The following is a 20,025-nucleotide window of genomic DNA, read 5'->3' as shown; positions in this document are numbered from 1 at the left end:
CTAAAAATATTTGTTGAACACCTACTGTGCACAGATGCTTCCAGATGATATAAAATGAATCTGCTAGGTTACTCAAGGGAATAATGTGTGGATACAGATAACTTTGGTACAGAGAATTGGTTTGTGTGTGTGTGTATGTGTGTGTGTGTGCACTTGTATGCATGCTTGTGAGAGAGAAAGGGAGGGGGTAAGTGCTTTTAGCTTGCTGTGGGAAGGCTTCTTAGAGGAGTCACTGTTTCTGGGTCTTAAAGGCTGGTTGTGATTTCCATACCCATCCTTTACTACAACCTGCTGCGCCTTTTACCATCACCACTTACTAGATGGCAGCTCCACCCTAGTTGTTCAGGCCAAAAACATCAGAATCAGCACTGTCTCTGCTCTTTGCATCATATCTCCATATGCAAACCATTAGCAAATTCTCCAAAACTTGGACACTTTCCCCCACATCAGCTCTTGTAGCTCTGCTATTGTCTCTCACTGGGATGGTTCGAGGAGTTTCCCATCTGATCTCTCACTTTCCCCCTTGCCCCTTGCAGGCTGTTCTCAACACAGCCACTACACTGGTCTGTTACAGTGTGACTCAGACATGTCACTCCTCTCATCAGAATCCTCCAGGCTCTGATCTTACAGTAAAAGCCAATGTCTCTGATGATCCACAAGGCCCAAATGTACCTCCCTGGCCTGGGGGCCATTAGTGCCAGCCCCACTAGGCTCCTTGCCTTCCCTGAACATACCAGCACATTCCTGCCTCGGGCCCTTTGCACTTGCCACTCCCTCTGCCTGGAAGGCTCTTCTGCCTGTTTCCTAGGTAGAGGCTTGCTGCCCCCTGTCGTGGGGCTCTGCTCACATGTTACCTCTCCATGAGGTGCCCCCTGCCCACAACCCACTAGCATCTCCTAGTCCCCTCTGCTATCTCATTTCTCTCCGTAGCATTTACCATCACCTGACGTATTACGGATTTTATGTATTCATTCATTTGCCTATTTCCCTCCTCTAGAATGTAAGCTCTTTGAAGGCAGAGAGTTTTGTTTGCCGCTGACATCTAGCTTCTAAAACAGTGCCTGGCACATAGTAGGCACTGTGTGAATCATGATTGACTGAATGAGTAAATGACGGAGGAAGAGAGTCATGCAGAGTGCAGATACAGGAGGTGGGAACACAGGATGCCTGTGGGGACTTGGCTGGGCGTGGGCTTCACACAGCGAGGTGGCCTGGGCAGAGAGTTTTTCAACGCTGTGTGTCTTGGTCTCAACAGTGGGGAGCCACGGGAAGTTTGTAAACATCTCCTGCCTTGGTCCTAGATAGGTGCAGCATCCAAGCCGGTCTGTCCTGAGTAGAGGCTGTCCATGTGTTCCAGAGGGAGGAGGTGAGACAGAGCCCTCAAGGCCTAGTTTCCAAATTTGCCTTCCTGCTTCAGACTGGCTGGCACAGGAAGACCCTTTCCCGACAGGCAGTTGGAAGGGGCTGTGGGTTTTTTGAGGAGAGCCTAAATGCAGAGACTTTTCTTGACAGAGAATGGGAAGTTTTGTCTGTACATGAGATCTTGCTTAAAGTACTCACAAGTGGGAGCATAGATAGATGTGGTCTTTTAAAAAAATCACACATTTTTCTTTTACAAAGGAACTTTCTTATAAAAATATTTGGAAAAGAGAGGAAATTACCCATAAAGAAGTGGACACAGTGGTATTTAAAAAAAAAAAAAAACCGCCGAAACACTTTATATTTAGGATACAAATACATGACAAGTGAAAGAAAACATTTGAACGTGCCTTGTGAACTGGAAACTCTTAGTCATACCATTTGAAGTGGGACCTCCTGAGCACCCAGCCACTCCTGACAACCACGTTCCTTATGGGTGCGCTTACTGTTTTTAGCCTCAAAGACCAAACACGTAAGAAATTACTCACCAAGGACGCCATCTGATTTAAGCATTTGTTAAAAATACTGGATTTTTTCCTAGGGCAGATGCCAGCTGACGAGCTCTGAAAATGCTGGGGGAGAAGCAATTAGAAGCAGATGTTGCTGTGACTGGTGTTGGCATGTTTGCGAGTCTCTACCAAGATAGTAATGTGGCTAAGGGATCTGTGCAGTATTTGTTTTTACTTCCTTTCTACCAACAATCCTCCCCCGCCGGGTCACGGGGCTCGTTCCATTTGCATCAGTTGGGCTCAGGGGACAACACTCTTTCCTGCTTTGACAGGTGTTGCCCATGTGTCTCAAATGAACTCAGCAGGAGGACCAGGGAGGAGGCACAGCCCTTGCCCTCCAGGGGCTCCCGCCTGGGGCTGCTGCACCCTTCTCATCCCTATGGGCTCCTGTGGCGCTGTCCCAGGTGCTGAACCTTCTGGCTCAGCCTGGGCGTGTATGTGAACATCCAGAAGCAAGCAGCTTGACTTTTTCCAGCTGCCTTCAGGAACTGCGGTGGGAACCGCAGGTGGAAGTAGGAGGGACACAGACCTTAGCTTAAACCAAGACAGGCCTTCCCTTTTAAATACAGTGGGGAAGGAATGTTTTGTTGTAAAAGTAATATGTAATCATATGACAACACTGGAAAATTCAGGTAAAGAGAGGAGGGGTAGTCCAAGCAGCCAAAGGTAAACATTAGCAACATTTTGATATTCTTCTTTCTGTTTTTTTTTTTCCTTGTGGTTTTTAAAAAAATTATAAAGGCACGATTTGGTCTTATTTTTATACACAATTTTGTATTTTGCTTTTCATGTGGCATTAGAAGGATATTCTTTGTTAGAGCAGACTCTCATAAGGTCTTCAGTCATATTCCTTTGACTCAGGGTGTCCCTGACTCACTGTCTTGAGTCTCCCCAGGACTCAGAACAATGTCTGGCCTAGGCAGGAACTCAGTAAGTATCTATGGATCAAATGAATCAGATGAATGCTTTAACATATTAAACCATTTCCCTGTGTTAGACATGTAGGATATTTCAAAAACTTTTGCCATTTAAAATTAATAGATGGGAGTATAGAGATCAGCCGTCAGCAAACTATAGCCCGAGGCTAGTCCAGCTTGCTGCCAGTTTTGTAAATAAAGGTTTACGAAACAGCCACACTCATTTATTTATGTATCATCCATGGCTGCTTTTATACTACAGTAGCAGAGTGGAGTCGTTGCAACAGAGACCACATAGCCCACAAAACTAAAGATATTTAAAGATCTGACTTACCTTGGCATAGAGAGATGTGATTCTGACATCTGTTACCCTATTGATTGTCAGGACTAATCCTCCTGAGCTGGCTGACAAGGTGGGTGTCTTGCCCCATTCTGTGTTCCTTGCAGAAACCAGGTGCTCAGAGAATGTGTTTTCCAGGTGGGAACTGTTCCTTCATTCAGGGGTATATAAGTTGTTTCTCTCTCGTTACAATCTCTAAACAAACTATCAAGGTTGACTTTATTACACATTCCACTGTAAGAAACATCTTTGTGCATATAGCTTTTTCCACATTTGGGATTTATTTCCTTAAGCTTGAATCTCAGAATGAAAATTTCTGGGTCAAAGCAAGCCTACATAGTGAAGGTAAGGAGTAGGTTTCTGCCAGCAGAACTGAGGGGAGTGAGGCCAGACAACCTCTCCCTGGGATCTTAGGGCACAGTGAGTAGTTGGAACATATAACTTTTTAGTTACTTTGCAGTCATGAGGTTTTTTGATTCCTTAAACATAGCCAAGTGATAAGTGTTAAGATTCTGGACTTCTGTAGTCTAGCCCAATTCATTACAGCAAATGGGCTGTTTGACTCCCTGTCTCCTCTTCTTGGCTGATCTCGGGTGATGTCTCCACCTCAGGTTTGATGCTTGTAGCACATCTCGTCACTGCAGTGTGCCTGACTTCATCTCCAGAGGTCGGCAGGATGTGTTCTGCATAAGCCAGCTGTGTGTACTTACTCGAAGCTGGCTTCCTGCTGCGGCTGCAGCATCCTCTGACCCCTCTCCTCCCAGCAGTCTGCTTGAACATGGGTGTGGTCTGGAACCCAGGATGCCTGTGGTCTGACCTTTACAGTATTGTGAGGGTCAATTTCTGCAGAAGCCCCCTGAGCCTCTAGTGTCATTGGCCTGAGCTGCAGGAGACCTGGGCTCATGTCCTCCCTCTGTTACTCGCTTGGCTGGGTGATTTTGGGCACATTCCTTAAGCAAAATCCTCTCTGATCCACAGTTTTTTAATTGGTATCATAAAGTGGCACCTCCAAAGTAGAGTTTCTCAAACTCACACGTGTAGGAGAGCACCTGGGCTTTTGTTAGGATGCAGATTCTGTTTCAGCAGGTCCGGGTTGGGATGAGACCCTGCATTTCTAACAAGCTCCCAGGAAATTAAGGGGAGGATAGTATATGGACAACATTCTGAGACGCTAAGGACCAAAGGGCCTCTGAACTTAGAAGTCCCTTGCTTCTTTCATTTGAACCTTATCTTCAATTAGCCTGTACCATCAGTGACCTATCTCAGGGACAGTGATCACTTTTGATCTGTGGGCACTTTTATCCACAGGTGTTTATTTACAGCCGCCTGGTGTGGGAGCCTGAGTCACCTCTGTGCCTGGCATCCCCGACAGGGCCTGGACCAGAGGAGGTGTTCAGGATAACCTGGAGTGAGCTGATGGGGTCAGCCGCTACCTGTCATTGTGTTAGAGACCTGCACCACCTGCCCACAACCTCAGGGGCAGTGGCCACCCTGGGATCTACATAGAAGGCATGACCCCTCTGACAAATGGGGTATGAAGGCTAGCTGGAATTCAGCTGCAGTGAGTCATTCCAGAAGTGTTCACAGAGGCAGGAGGACTTGGGAGACCCTGTGTTAGATGAGATATGGTGTGGCCATCGAGGCACTGTAGTTCTCCACTAAGGCTGAGCTCCTCTGCTCTCCAGTGTTTGGTGGATAACAGAGTTATGCGTCTCTTGCATTTCCAGCTTTGCGGTGCTGTGGCTCTGTGCCCAGCACAGAATGGAAGCTGTAGAATTGCAAGGGAAGCCCAAGACACGGACTCAGCTGTACTGGGCCCTCTAGCAGTGTGGGGAATGTTCCAAGGTAGCCACCTTCAAGTTCACTTTAAGATGACTATGTATTTTGAACCAAAAGTTAGGATAAATAATAAAAAGAAATTCTCCTTTTGTAACATGAATCAGATTTGTTAAGAAAGCTTATACAGCAAATTTGGTGAATCACCTTTTTTGCAGGACTACATTATGGAACCCCAACCTCAACAAATTACCTCTCAGTTAAGGCAAGATTGAATACTGGAAATTGGAGCAGCCCTGGAAAATCTAGGACATGTGGTTCCTGCAGCTGGCAGCCTGGACTCTGCCCTAGTTCCTTCTCTCTTTCTATGTGCAGGGTGACATTGGGCAGGCTAGTGGTCGAGTGGTTCTTTTGTTGTCTAGCTCCTACTCTGCGCTTGAGAAAAAGAGTTGCAGGTGCGTTCAGATCTGCCAACTTTGCTCCTCCAGGGAAGGCTGCACACCTCTAAAACCCCAATTCCCTGCTCGCTCTGGGACTCTCATGATAAAACCAGCTCTGACAAGCCAGCTCACTTTCTCCAGCACACCCTGGTGTCACATTGACACCAATCGTGAATATTTCATTGTTCTACATCTTTTCTCCCTACTTTTATTATTTATTATTATTTTTAAATTTGTAAAGGGACATCTTGACTTCCAGATCTTGACTTGGTTTCTTGACCTTCTTCTCTAACTTTGTCCCACACCCTCTACAGGCACGTGTCCTAACGTGCAGATGACAGGGGAGTGGGTGGCTCACCCTTGGGCCTGTGTGGATCCTCAGCTCAGCTTCCTATGAGCCCAGCCCATCACTAGTATGCTGTAGTGTTTTGGTGGCATGTGGACTCCCTGAGGGAAAGAGTTGTGCCTCATTTACCATGGTATTCCCAGCATCCACCATAGTGCTAAGCACATAGTAGGGAGGGAGGGGAGGCGCAGACTGTCGCATGAATGACTGATAGCTCTAATCAAGACCAATTCTTAAAATCACAAGTAATTAACCCAGCCAGTTGAATGGAGGCTGAGCCGCTGTCATTAATTTGCTTATCTCCTTCCCCTCCTGTGGGCATCCTTCCTTGGATGGGAGTAATCTCAGGATGGTAGTAATAGGAGCTGGTAAAGCAGCAGGTGGTGGCTGGGCTGGCCTGGCCTGACTGATCTAGGGCACGGGCCAGAGCTACCCAGGGAACATTAGAAACTATTGCTGCCCAGGGTGGCCTAGACATCGAGGTTTTTGAAAACTCTGCAGGTGATTCTAATGTATAGCCAGAGTTGGGAGCCATGGTGTAGGTGGTTTCTGTGGGGCTTCTGCCCCAATGGGTGAGACCATCTTTGAGATTTGCACTCCTGTGGTGGTGGCCATCCAAGAGACGGCTTCACCTACTTAGCTCAAAGTACCATCAGTTTTGTGGCATTGTAGGCAGGTTGCTTATTTGCCCTAATGAGATTTTGATTACTCTCCATTTGTCTCTTTCATCTGTTTTATATTAAAACAGCTTTTTATTTGGACTTTTTGTGCTTTCCACAGTCCTGACTAAGCTTTGCTGCAAGCTAAACTTTGTATGCAGATGAGAGTAGGAGCCTAATGGTGGCAAAGACATAGGACCCAAGGCTGTTCCTTGTCTTTCCTGGCTCCCGTTTCCTCATCTGTCAACTGTGGCGTGGTGGGACGCCTGATGATCTCAAGAGCCCCTTTCAGCAGCCAGTGCTGGCCATAGTGCACCTCCTGCGGGCATCACGCTGCGCATGCTGTGTGTGCGATGGCTCATTTCCTTGTGGCCTCCTGGGAGGTGGACTGGGTGCTGCCGCCATCCCCTTCCTCTGTCAGGGCCCTGAGGCTCGGAAGGACTCAGTTATACACCACAAGCACACGGCCAGTTTGTAGTGGGGTAAGACTGTGAACTGGGGTGGTTTGATGCCTAAACCCTTACAGATCCTCTTGTTCACAGTGTGAATTCACCTTTGGTCTTGAATGAACATACAGTCATGCACCACATAATGATGTTTCGGTCAATGTCAGACCACATATAGGACAGTGGTCCTGTAAGATTATAGTGAAGCTGAAAAATTCCTATCACCTAGTAATCACGTGCAGTGTTCAGTACAGTGACAAGCCATCCAGATGTATAGCCTAGGAGCCATAGGCTAGACCACTAGCTTAGGTGTATTGCAGGCTATACCGTCGAGGTTTGTGTAAGTGCATGATGTTCACGCAATGACAAAATCACCTAATGATGCATTTCCCAGACTGTATCCCTGTCGTTAAGCATCACATGACTGAATCTTTATCAGTGAGGACTGTGCATTTTGTTCTTGGAGAAGCCTGCATGGATAGCCCTGGCATTCACATGCTCACTGAGGACTGCTGCGTGCAGCTCCGCACCTGCTGTCAGGACCTGGCCATGGATGGGACAGTGGCGGGTTTTGTTCTGAGGGACCACAACCCTGTAACCTCAGGCCTGAAAACAGAACTCAACATGTCTGTGAGAGCAGCCTTCCTGCCCCCACAGTATTGGCAAGGAAACTGGTTCTGAAAGGTTCAGCTGTCGGTGCAGGGCAGGCAGCCATTGAGGGGATTGGGTCTGAACCCAGGTCTTCCTCTATTTTCTGCTTTTCCTTATTGCAGGAAGAGGACACATTTCATTTATCCATGTCACAAACATTTTCTGAGCCCCCACCAGAAACCAGGCATTGTCCCAGGGCATGGGGCAACAAAATCCAGTTAGACAGTCCATGTTTTAAAGCTGTAGAAGGGACTGCTGAGAACATCTGTTTCTTTCAATATTCAATGGATCTACCAGCTTCACTGACTGCCTTCACACAGTTGGCTGGGGAGTCCCTGTGCATCCCCTGGGTTGTCTAAAGTCTTAGGCAGAAGTGGGCAATTGGTTCCCAGAATCTGGAACCTCAGAGACCTGCCCTGCAAGCCAGTCCTCCTCTGCACCACTTTCACTGGGACTGGGTAAGAAGACCCCTGTTTAAAACCCACACATGAGCTGCCAACAAGCTCAGTGGATGACAGTGGGAGGTCCATGGCACTCAAGAGGGCGATGTTCCAAGACTTTAATTAACACCCATCCCATTTGATAACTTTTGCCCTTAAAAATGGAGCAGGCAATTTCAGAAAATATAAAGCAGGTTCTTTGGACCTATGCTGATTCTATAAATATGATGTTTCTGTAATTCTAATTTATAAATCTTCTATAATACATGTGGCCACTAAAATAATCTCTGTGCTGCACTGAACAGGCTTCTGCTTAAGATTTTTAAAAATTTATTTTTTTTGCTATTGATTTACAATTCTTTTACTTGAAAACTTATTTTAGCCTTGCCCTAACTAATAGCATCCAAAAAATCATGGGCTTGATGCCCTAGTTATTTTTTGTCTTAATACACTTTAATTAAAAAAAAAATTTTTTAGAGACATGGTCTCGTTCTGTCACCCAGGCTGGAGTACAGTGGCGTGATCATATCTCACTGCAGCCTTGAACTCCTGGGCTCAAGGGATCCTCCAGCCTCAGCTTCTCTAGTAGCTGGGAATACAGGCACCTGCCACCATGCCTGGCTAATTTTTAAATTTTCTGTAGAAAAGGGGTCTCACTATGTTGTGCAGGCCGGTCTTGAACTCCTGGCCTCAGGTGATTCTCCTGCGTTAGCCCAAAGTGCTGGGATTACAAGTGTGAGCCACCACATTGGGCCAAAAGTAAATACTCATTAAATGTTTTCTGGTAACAGCTTTATTCTGTGTTGTACAACTCACTCATTCACTCAGTTCCTGGTATATTTGCAGAGTAATGCAGCCACAGCAGTTGAGAACATTTTCATCACCCCAAAAAGAAACCATGTTTTTTAGCAGCCACGCCTGTCCCCCACAATTCCCCAGCCCCTGGCAACCATGAATCTACTCTGTCTGTATAGATTTGTCTGTTATGGGCATTTTATATAAGTGGTGTTTTGTAACTGGCTTCTTTCACTTAACATAATGTTTTCAAGATTCATTCACGTTGTAGCCTATATCAGGACTTCACTCCTTTATTTTATGTTTTTTTTTTTTTAATTAGACTTTATTTTTTAGAGGAGTTTTATGTTCACAGAAAATATTTTGCAGAAGGAATAGAGATTTCCTACTTACCCTCTGCTCATGCTTAGGCACAACCTCCCCGTAATCATTCTGCATCAGAGTGGTCCATCTGTTACAGGTGGTGAACCCACAGTGACACATCATTGTTATTCAGAGTTTGTAGTTTACATTAGGGTTCACTTTTGATGTTTTACATTCTATGAGTTTGGACAAATGTTTAATGACATGTACAATATAGACTGAATGTTTATGTCCTCTCCAAAATTCATACGTTGAGACACTAATCCCTAATGTGATGATATTAGGAGGTGGAGTTGCTGGGTCGAAGGGTGGTAATTAGGACATGAGGTGGAGCCCATAGGACTGGGGATAGTGCTCCTATAAGAAGAGACACGAGAGAGATGAATCTCTCCACCGTGTGAGGATACCGTGAGAAGACAGATGACAGATGTTGGCAAACCTGCAAGAGTGCCTTCACCAGACACCCGATCTGTTTCTGCTGAGATATCCTCAAGCTCAAAGATTCTTTTCTTTCCTCAGCTGTATCCCTGCTACTAAACTCATAAAAAGCATTCAGTTTTTATTTCTTATTTTTGGAGACAGGGTCTCGCACTCTCTCCCAGGCTGGAATGCAATGCTGTGGTCACAGCTCACTGCAGCCTCAAAGTCCTGGGCTCAGGGGATCCTCCCACCTTGGCCTCCTAAAAGTATTAGGATTATAGGTGTGAGCCCCTGCACCCAGCAGTCCATGTTCTTTATCTTTGTTACAGTGTTTTTGATCTCAAGCAGTTATTTTTGGTCTTTTCTTAGAATTTCTGTCTGTCTGCTTACAGTGCCCTTCTGTTCTTCGTGTTGTCTACTTTTCCATTAGAGCCCTTAGCATGTTGATCATAGTTGTTTTAAATTTTCAGCCTGATACTTCCACCATCACTGCCATATCTGAGTCTAGTTCTGGTACTTGCTCTTCAAGCTATGTTTTTTGCCTGTTAGGATGCCTTTTAATTCTTTCTTGCTAGTCAGACAAGATGAGCTAGGTAAAAGGGAGTGCTATAAAAAGGACTTAAGTAATGTGGGGTAGTGTTGGGGGGTGGGGGAAGCATCTTGCGACTAGGTGAGTCTTTTAGAGTCTGCTTCCGGACTGTGAGCTCACATGTACTTCTTAGTCCCCTCTCCCCTTTAGATAGGACAGGACAGCTAGAATGGGCTGGAGCTGGGTGTTTTCCTCCACCTAGAAGGCTAGAGGGGCAGGAGTTGGGTTTTTCCCTTCTCCCATGTGAAAGGCAGGAGCCAGTGGGGGGTGGGTATTCCCCTTCCCCCAGGTCAGCTAGTCTGTGATAAACCCAGCAGGTTAGACTCTAGGTAACTAATTTATCTGCAGGACAGACCTCATTAAGAGCAGAATGCACTTTGGGAGGCCGAGGCAAGAGGATTGCTTGAGGCCAGGAGTTAGAGAGCAGCCTGGGCAACATAGCGAGATCTTGACTCTACAAAAACAAACAAACAACATAGCAAGATCCTGACTCTACAAAAATAAATGCATAAAAGAAGAACAGAATGCTCTGTTATATTTCAAAGTAGTTATGGCTGGGCGCGGTGGCTCACGCCTATAATCCCAGCACTTTGGGAGGCTGAGGTAGGCAGATCATAAGGTCAGAAGTTTGAGACCAGCTGGCCAATATAGTGAAACCCTATCTCTACTAAAAATACAAAAATTAGATGGGCGTGGTGGCAGGTGCCTATAATCCTGGCTACTTGGGAGGCTGAGGCAGGAGAATCGTTTGAACCCTGAAAGTGGAGGTTGCAGTGAGCTGAGACCGTGCCATTGCACTCCAGTCTGGGTGACAGGGTGAGACTCCGTCTCAAAAACAAAAACAAAACAAAGTAGTTTCTTTTCTCCTTCTGCTGGAAACATAAGGGGATTTTCTCCAGTCTTCACTGTGAGAACCTGGTAGCTCCTGGAGGTAAAATGCACAAAATTTTGGGGGCCACTGATGACCAGGTCTTCCAGAGTTTTTAATCTGTCCAACTTGTCCACAATGAGCCTCTAGCAATTTGTCAATTATTCAGTTTCCTGGTCCTGGTTCCTGTGGAAATTTCTGCTCCAATATGTTGTGATTGTTTATTCACCTGTCTGTGTCTCCAATTCTGGGGGCAGTGGTTTGCCCTGCGATCTCATTTCTTTTATGGATCTGAGAAGAGTTTTACAGTTTGTTCTTTTTACTTGTTAGGACAAGTTTGATTTATAAGCTCCTTACATGCCAGACCATTAACAGAAAGTCTTCCACTTCTTTTTATGACCAAATAATATTCCATTGTATGGATATACACATTTTGTTTCTCCATTCTCTAGGTGATGGACATTTGCATTGCTTCCATTTTTGGACATTTGTTTGTAAGTTTTTGTGTGCATATATATTTTCATTTCTCGTGGTTCTTCCTAGAAGTGGAATTGCAAAGTCATATGGTTGGTAGCTGTATGTGTAACCTTTTGAGAAACTGCCAGACTGTTTTCCAAAGTGGTTGCACCATTTTATATTCCCATCAACAATGTATGAGGGTTCTGATTTTTCCATATCCTCACCAACACTTGTTCTTACTTGTCCCATCCTAGTGGGTACAAAGTGGTATCTTGTTTGATCTCTTTGAGGTTTGATATAGAACTATTCAGATTGTATATATCTTCATGAGTGAGACTTGGTAGTTGCATGCTTCAAATAATTGGTTCATTTCATCTAAGTTGTGAAACTTAATGTACATAAACTGATTTGTAATATTCTCTTTTTCTTTTGATATTTTTAGAGCTTGTAGTGATATCTCCTCTTTCATTCCTGATAATGGTATTTGTGTCTTTTTACCTAGTCATTGTGACTAGAGATTTATCAATCTTATTAATCATTTCAAAGAAATATTGATTTTCTCTATTGTTTTTCCACTTCCTTAATTTCTGTTCTAATTTTTATTTTCTTCTGTCTGCTTGCTTTGGATTTAATTTGCCCTTTTTCTAATTTCTTAAGGAGGCAAGTTAGGCCATTGATTTGAGATCTTTTTTAATATAAACATTTTAATGCTACACATTTTCCTCTCAGCACTGCTTCATCTATATCCCACAAATTTTAATCATAATATGCTGGCTGTATTTTAATTTTAATCCAATTACAAATACTTTCTAATTTTCTTTAGACTTTCTCTTTGACATATGGGCTGTTTAGAAGTGTATTATTCAATTTCCAAGCATGTAGAAACGTGGAGATTTGCCAGGTTTTTCTTTTTTTCTTTTTTTTTTTTGAGACAGAGTCTTGCTCTGTCCCATAGGCTGGAGTGCAGTGGCGCGATTTTGGCTCACTGCAAACTCCGCCTTCCGGATTCAAGCAATTCTCGTGCCTCATTCTCCAGAATAGCTGGGACTACAGGCATATGCCAGCACGCCCAGCTAATTTTTGTGTTTAGTAGAGATGGGGTTTCACTGTGTTGGTCAGGCTGGAAGATAGCTGTCTATCATTAATTTCTAGTTTAATCCTGTTATAGTCAGAAAACATACTTGGTATTGCAGTTCTTCTAAATTGGTTAAGGTTAGCTTTATGGCCCAGAATGTAGCCTGCTGTGTTGAACGTTTCATATGCCCCGTGCATTTTGCTGTTGTTGGGTGGAGTGTTCTATAAATGGCAGTTTGGTCAATTGGTTGATGATGGTGTCTGTTCTTTTACACCCTTGCTGTTTTTTTTTTTTTTTCCTTAATCTACTTATTATTTCAGTGACTGAGAGAGGAGTGTTGACATCTCAAGCTATAGTTGTGAATTTGTGTATTTTTCTCTTCAGTTCTGTGATTTTTTACTTCATATACTTTGAAGCTGCCAGCACAACTCCACTAGAGTCCTCCGCTCGGGTCAAAGCTGTTAGAGAAAATAAGAAAAAAGAAACAAACAAAAGAAAAGAAAGAAAAGAAAAGAAATCAGGCTCCCACCTCCGTACTAGTCACTTCTCTGAGTTTCTCTCTCTCACACACAAGCCACCTGCTCTTGTTTACTTTTCGAGTCCTCAGGGAGTTGCTTTTTGTATTTTGTCCAGAATTTCAGTTTTCATCAGTGGAGAGGTGGGCTGCAGGAGGTGTGCTCCCATTTAGCCTCAGGTCGATTTTGAATATATTTTTCTTTTTCCCTTGAATTTCCCTTCTTTTTGACTAGACATCACCTGTCCTCCAAGTCTCCAGTGATATCTTCCCTCCAGGAAATGTTCCCTAGCCCGACTGGATTGGGTGTCCCCCTGCCCCTGCCAGGTGCTGTTGCTTCCACAGCCTGATAGCCTGGGTTGTAGCCCCTGGTTGTCCCCCACTGGGATGCAAGCCCTGTGAGGACTGGGAGACATGATGGTCTCTTCCAACCCGGTATCCCCAGACCTTGTGTGTGCTGGCACCTGGTCAGCAGTTCAGTCACTGTTTCTTGAATAAGTGATTGTACCAACCTCCATGGACCTGCAGTATAACTCTGCAAAGATTGTATGACTTTAGGAAAGTTCGTGTAATTCAATTTGTGCCCCAACAAATAGATTCTCAGTTTTAGGAGGGTGTTGATGGCTATGTGGTTTTAAGCACACGGATGTTCCATGTACTCTGTCAGTGGGCAGGCTTTCCTGGCAGCCACAGCCTTTTCTCATACCCCTGAAGGAAGACTGCTTGGTGCTTCTCTGCAAATCCGCCGCGGAGGCTGTGGAGGGGGATGGATGTGCTGAGAGGAGACCGAGGGCCACATCCCGTAACGAGCGGGCCATCGCCATGCCCAGTTCAGAAGGGAGATGAGGAGTGGATAGCTCTCCTTACCCTCTGCATGCCCCCTTTCCACTAAACAGATTTCTTGGTTTTGAATTACAGTCTTTGTCTTGATTTTTTTTTTTTTTTTTCCAAAAAGGTCTGGTTTTCTGGCTCGCCTCACTCATTTGCTCATTGAACACTGTTTAGAGGATTCAGGGAAGCTGCAGGAAATGTCTCTTGCCCTGCTGCTGGCACCACTTCCACCCAGTTGCTGGCCCAGCCAGAAACCTCTGCAGCAGCTTTAGGGTCTCCCTTCTCCATCACCCCAGTCCCTGTGTCCTCCTCTTCTGGGGTCAACATGTGCAGGCTGTCCAGTGCAGAGAGGCTCCTTGCTGAGGGGTAGGTGGGGTCTGGATTCTATTCCAAGCCCTGCTGGCCAGGCCATGCCCCTGATTTGGGATGGTTTCTACTTGAAGGGGTATCTTTCTCTAATAGGAACCAAGGTGCCATGTGGGCCACTGGCAGCCCTGTCCCTCCCCTTCTGTCTCTTACTTGGCCTGAGTGGGGCTGTGAGCTGATGAGAGGGTTTGTCGTGGGGACTCCTGTGACTTGGGTGCAAGCAGAGTGTAGGGGTAAAGGCAAAAAAGGGTCTTGGAGACTTGGAGACCCAAGTGCTGCCCACGACGTCAGAATGGAGGGTGAGGTGGTACTTCTCTAGTTGTTCGTTTTGATTAGAAAAGGAGTATATGGTCTTTGTTGGCTACTTGGGAAACGAAAAAAATGTAAAGAAGATAACCCGTTAAACTTCAACCCAGCCATAACCACCATTGGCAGTTTGTATCCTTCATTCAATTGTTTTATGCATATGTATTTACATTTTTATATCATTGTCCTTCAGCTTATTATAAAATCATTAGCATTTCCCATATTGTTTAACGGTTTTTGGATGCATAATTTTTAATAATTACCCAATATATTATACCAAGATGTATTTAACCAGCTCTCTATTGTTGGGTGTTTATAAGATTTCCAGTGGCTCCCTTATTACAACACTAAGGCAAACGTCTCTGCACGTAAATTCCTAAATGCAGAATCAATCGAAGGGTAAGCATGGTTTTTAGGTTCTGGAAACCACTGCCTGCTTCCTTCCAGAAGGAGCTGCCAGCTAACCCTGAGAATGGGGTTCATTTGTTAGTTTGCTTGTTTTCAGCATAGGTGAGACTTAACGCATGTTCACCTCCATCCTGGAGGAAGGCACTGGTGCAGAGAGATGGGCTGGAGGTGAGGTGGTGGCTGAGGGTGGGTGTAGGGAAGAAAGCCACCTCCTTCTCAAGGCAGGAAGGAAGTGGGGCTGGGAGATAGGGCAGATGGGCCACAGGAGGCCTCCTTCCTTCCAGAACTCCTGTCCTGGGCTGTGGAATGGGCCCCCGGGGGTGAAGTTCGCTGTGTTCTGCTTTGCCCCCAGTCCTGGCTAATCAGCCCAGCCAAGCACCTCAGAACTCAAAGGAGTGACCAGGATTCACTGCACACCTGGTGAATGTAGGATTCAGTGTTTGGAGTCAGGTGGGATACAAGGACTGGAAATTGACGGTTGGTGGGGAGACAGAGCTGTCGCCGAGATGGGGGATGGTACAAGCGTTGGGAAATGGGGTCCTGCTACCTGCCTGGCCCCACTCCACCCAGAGGTTCCCTGGGATCTGGTTGCTGTCTTCCCAGAGGTGCCACAACCCTCCTCCCCTACTTCTCTCTTACGTGCCGCATCCTCTCTGCGCACCAAGGAGGAGGGCGAGCCTGACTGGATGGAGCAGCTCCCTCCTAGTGCATTGTGTGTGCTCCTGGTGTGGACACTGGAGGGGCCTGAGAGTAGGGTGGCTTGCTCGCCCTCACTTCTCTCCTGCTGTGGTTCTGTGTGGTTCAGGGCCTGTGGGGGTCCTGGGGGGGGCCCTGCCCTAATTCAGTGGCCTGGAGGCAGGCCAGCTCACCTCTTCTGCTCCTTCTTCCAGGCACCTGAGGAGGGTGAAGTGGCTCTGGCTGTGGAGGATAGAGATGGTCATATGGAGGCATGCTGGGCACGGGGCATTCTCTGTGGCCCAGCCCAGGGCCAGTGCACCACAAAGTGGCCTTTTTTGGTCCCTGTTGACCCTGTGCCTCATGAGAGAGATAGACCCCTCCCCTTAGTGCCCTAGTTAGTTTCTCTGCGGCTAGGCAGGGCCTGGGGTTTTGGGGCCCCCCACAGTTTTGACGCTGGCTCAGCCAAGCGAGCCTCACCATCTCCATCTCTGTTCAGAGTAGGCCTGAGCCTCTGTCCATTGTCCTATGTGGCTTCTTGGGGGTTGATGGTGCGGGGAGGAGGCAGCTGCAGGTGGTGCTGCAAGGCAGGAGCCTGGGCTTTCCAGAGTTGGGCTGCCCTTGGGGGTGGCTGCATTGTTAGAACCCACTTTTAATTCGTGGCTCCACTATAAACTGACGAAAACCAATTTTTCACTTGAGAGGATCAGCACACAGATACATGTGTAATTGTCTATTTCTGCTTTTCTTCCTTTCCCTTGTGTTTTGTATCTGTAATTTAAAATTTCAGTCTTCAACATGACAATTTCTCTGTGGGTGTGTTTAGATTCAATTCAAATTTAGCAAACACTAATTGAGCAGCTACTGTGTGCACCAGGCGACCTAGTGTAGTACATGGTACAGAGGAGTCCCGCTCGAATGTCAGGCCACAGAGTTGGTATGGCAGTGGCTCTGCCTCCACCTCGCTTCATGATCGTGGGCAGGGCACTTCACCTCTCTGACCTCAGTGTCCTCAACTGTACAGTGCAGGTGGCGAGCCCAACTTCCCAAAGTGGTCACAAGGATTAAGGAGGTCACATGTAAGGCACCTAACAAGATGCATGGCACTTAGAGTGTTCAATAAATGCTCCTGACTATCTTGATGTCTTCAGATGATGATCACAACAGGGTTGTGCCCTCCATGAGCTCATGATAATTGGCCATCAGGAGCCGTCTTCAGTTTTGCTAAAAGTGAAGCAGAGATTGTACCTTCCCCCAAGCCGGGCAGCATACCTGGCTAAAATGTCAAGGGCCTGTGCTTTTGGCTGAAGATGTTCTAACCCAGTGCGATAACACCGGTCATCTCAGGCTGATCAGAAGCTCAGATACACATTCTCCCCTGTCTTTGATTAGTTTTTTAAAGGGAGAAGTGAATTAATTATTGCTGAATAAGGATGCTCAGGATGTGGGGGAAAGAACCTAAAATGGGAACTTAGGAGCTGTCACTGTGGGAACCCCTGCCTAAGGCACCCCAGGAGCTATCAGAGGCCCTGTGATTCCCACATGGCAACAAGCCAGTAGATACCCTCCAAGACAGAGAAAGGTACAGCTCAGCCCTTCCTGACAGATGGAGAACCTGAGGACCAGAGAATGGGGACACTGCATGTGGGGGCTCACAAGGGCCATTTGGGCCTTTTCCTTGGGGGAGGATGCTGGGAAACAGTCCCTTAGGCAACGCAGAGAGGAGGACTGTGCAGTCTGCCTGGAGCTGTGCAGCCGACAAGGGCCAGCTTCATCTCACTCTCCAGGAGCCCCAGGGAGCCCTCCTCCCCTGTCCCCTCCTACCACCCTTTGGCGGATCCTGTTCCCCATCCCTCCCCTGGTCCAGGCCCCGTGACCTGTCCTCAGACAGCTCTTTGGGCTGTTTGATGGGGCTAACCCCTAGGAAGGCTGTCCTTGGAGGACATGTTCTGCTTCTGCTTGAAAGTGCCTCAGGCACAGCCCCTTGATAGTTGTGGGAGGTGCAAGCAGAGCCCCCCACTGTGCTGGCCCTTGCCCTCCCACTCAGCTCTGAGCCTGGTGTCATCCACCTCTCTACATTGTCCGAGGGACAGTTTCACAACCTCCCTGCTTAAGGGGAAAGGCCCTAGGGCTCTCATGAGCTCCCCACATTCAGTGCTCTCATTCCCTGGTCCTCACTTTCCCCATCAGCCAGGAATAGGCCAAACTCCATGACCTAACCTGTGTAGAGCACAACCCCTGGTTGTTAGCTGGGAATGACTCTGACAAGGCCTTCCTGCTGCCAGTAGTCAGCTAGCTCTCCTGGAGTCGGGGGAGCTGGGGGACCCAAGACACTCACAGGCTGCTCTCCACCTGCCAGCTCCAGTTCCACCAGTGTCCTGGAGCTGCTCACTTTAGATTTCTTCATTAAGAGTCCTATAGACACTTGCTGAATTAACCACCGCATGGCCAAATGGCCACAGGGTGGGGGAACATGAGGCCCCTCCCTGCATGGCGAGGAGAGGAGCCAGTCTCCACAGAGTGCATCATGGTGGGAACGGCTGTGGAGGCTGATAAAGACTGACAGCTAATGATTTTGCTTGCCACTTTGGGAGGCTTGGCTGGCGGAGGGTTTCAAAGGAAACATAGGAGTTTTCTAGGCAGCAAGTCAAGGTAGGCTATTTTAGGCATAAGGAATGTATAAAGGCACATAGGCACTAAAGGGCACAACGCATGAGGGAATGGTGAGGGTTTTTTGTCGCTGGAGAACACGCAGTGTGTGTCTGTGAGTGTGTGTGTCTGTATGTATGTGTGTCCGTGCATGTGTGTGTGTCCATCCATGCATGTGTGTGTCTCTGTCCGTGTATCTGTGTGTGTGTGTGTGCGCCGTGCGCGTGCACACATGCACATTCAGAGGCGAGTTAGGAAACAAAGTCAGCTTGGCTGCCCATAGTGGCCAGTGCAGGGCCTCCACCCTAGCCATTTTTAGGTTGTGACCCAGAGCTGAACACCCCAAGGGAGGCTTTAGAGATAAGGGAGACCTCCCCAGACATGCCGTGCATGCTGTCACCATTGCCTTTAAAGCGTGTCCCCTGGGAGCCTGAGCCAGCTCATCAGTTACACCTGAATGTAAAAGGGAAAGGTGTCCTCCCCCTGCCCCCCGCATGTGGTTATTAAAGCACGCCATCTTTAAGCCTCATTAAGGAGTGTTAAATGCTAATGAATTTAGACAGAGGGGTGTCTTGAGGCCTCTGTTTCCTTGGAAACATTTGAAAGCAGGTGCTTTATAATGAGCTGTACCTATTTAAAAGTGAGCTGTGAGGGCCACTTTGATAGGCTGGATCTCAGATGCTGATGGGCAAGTGTGAACAAAGCCAGTGGAGGCCAGTGGAGATGCTTTGTGCTCTGTGAAATATCATTTCTCTGGTGGTTTCTATAGAAACCTAGGTAGGAGAATTGCTGGGCTCCCTGGCTTCACTTACACAACACAGCCTTGTCCCCAGCCCCAGCCGCCTCAGCCCCAGTCCCCGAAGGCTGCTATATTCCCCTTGGCAGAGGGGTTGGGTTCTGGACAGATGGGACAGATGCGCTACCACAGGTGTAATTGGCTTTAATTGTGTCTGTTCTGTGCCCACTGCTTGATTCCAGTTGGTCCCAACTCTGCTTATCATTTCAGGCCCAGCTGACAAGAAGAACTAACATTTGTGGAACTAATTCCTCCCCTCAGAGCACTTTAAAAAAACTTTTTATTATTGAAAAATCTAAACATATACCAAAGTAGAAAGACTAATTAATGAACCTTTATGCAACCAGCATCTTGTTTTAACAATTATAAAATGATGGCCATGCTTATTTTATCCATAATCCTACCCATTTCCTAACGGTCTCTACCCTGCTCACCCTCAGCACTGATTATTTTGAAGCAAATCCCAGGCATCCTGTCATTTTATTTGTAAATACTTTTGTTTCTTTAGAAGGTGTGGGCTTAAAAAGCTATTATTCCATCTAGTAATTTAGCAATAATTCCTTAATATCATCAACTCTCTAATCCATGTTCAGATTTCCCTGGTTGTCTCATAATTTGCTTTAGACAGTGCCTTGTTCAAATCAGGACCCTCACATTTGATTGCTAAGTCTCTTAAGTCTATATATTTGTTTCCTACTTTCTTTTTCTTATAACTTATTTATTGGGTAACAAATCAATTCTTTGTCCTATATCTTTCTGACTGTATCCTTCTGGTGTAATTTAACACATTCCTCTGTTCCTTCTGTATGTCTTATGAACTGGTAGTTTCATCTTAAAGCAAGTCACTGGGGGAGCTTGTGAGTCTGCTGCTGCTTCCAAGCCTCATCCCTATTGTATGTATCAGCATTCCTTGTTGCTGAGTCATAGTCCGTTGTATGGACATACCACAGTTTGTTTATCCAGTCACC

General features: G+C 46.5%; 1 protein-coding gene across 1 annotated transcript in view; it reads left to right on the top strand.

Annotated features, from left to right (window-relative positions):
• The window catches only part of WDR25 (WD repeat domain 25), a 149,778-nt gene that overhangs the window by 105,343 nt on the left and 24,410 nt on the right, over window positions 1-20,025 (top strand).

The sequence above is a fragment of the Trachypithecus francoisi genome, unplaced genomic scaffold (genome assembly GCF_009764315.1).
Source record: "Trachypithecus francoisi isolate TF-2019V2 unplaced genomic scaffold, Tfra_2.0 Lachesis_group3, whole genome shotgun sequence".
Lineage (NCBI taxonomy): Eukaryota > Metazoa > Chordata > Mammalia > Primates > Cercopithecidae > Trachypithecus > Trachypithecus francoisi.
The sequence above is the reverse complement of the archived record's forward strand: the minus strand, read 5'-3'. Positions and strand labels throughout refer to the sequence as shown.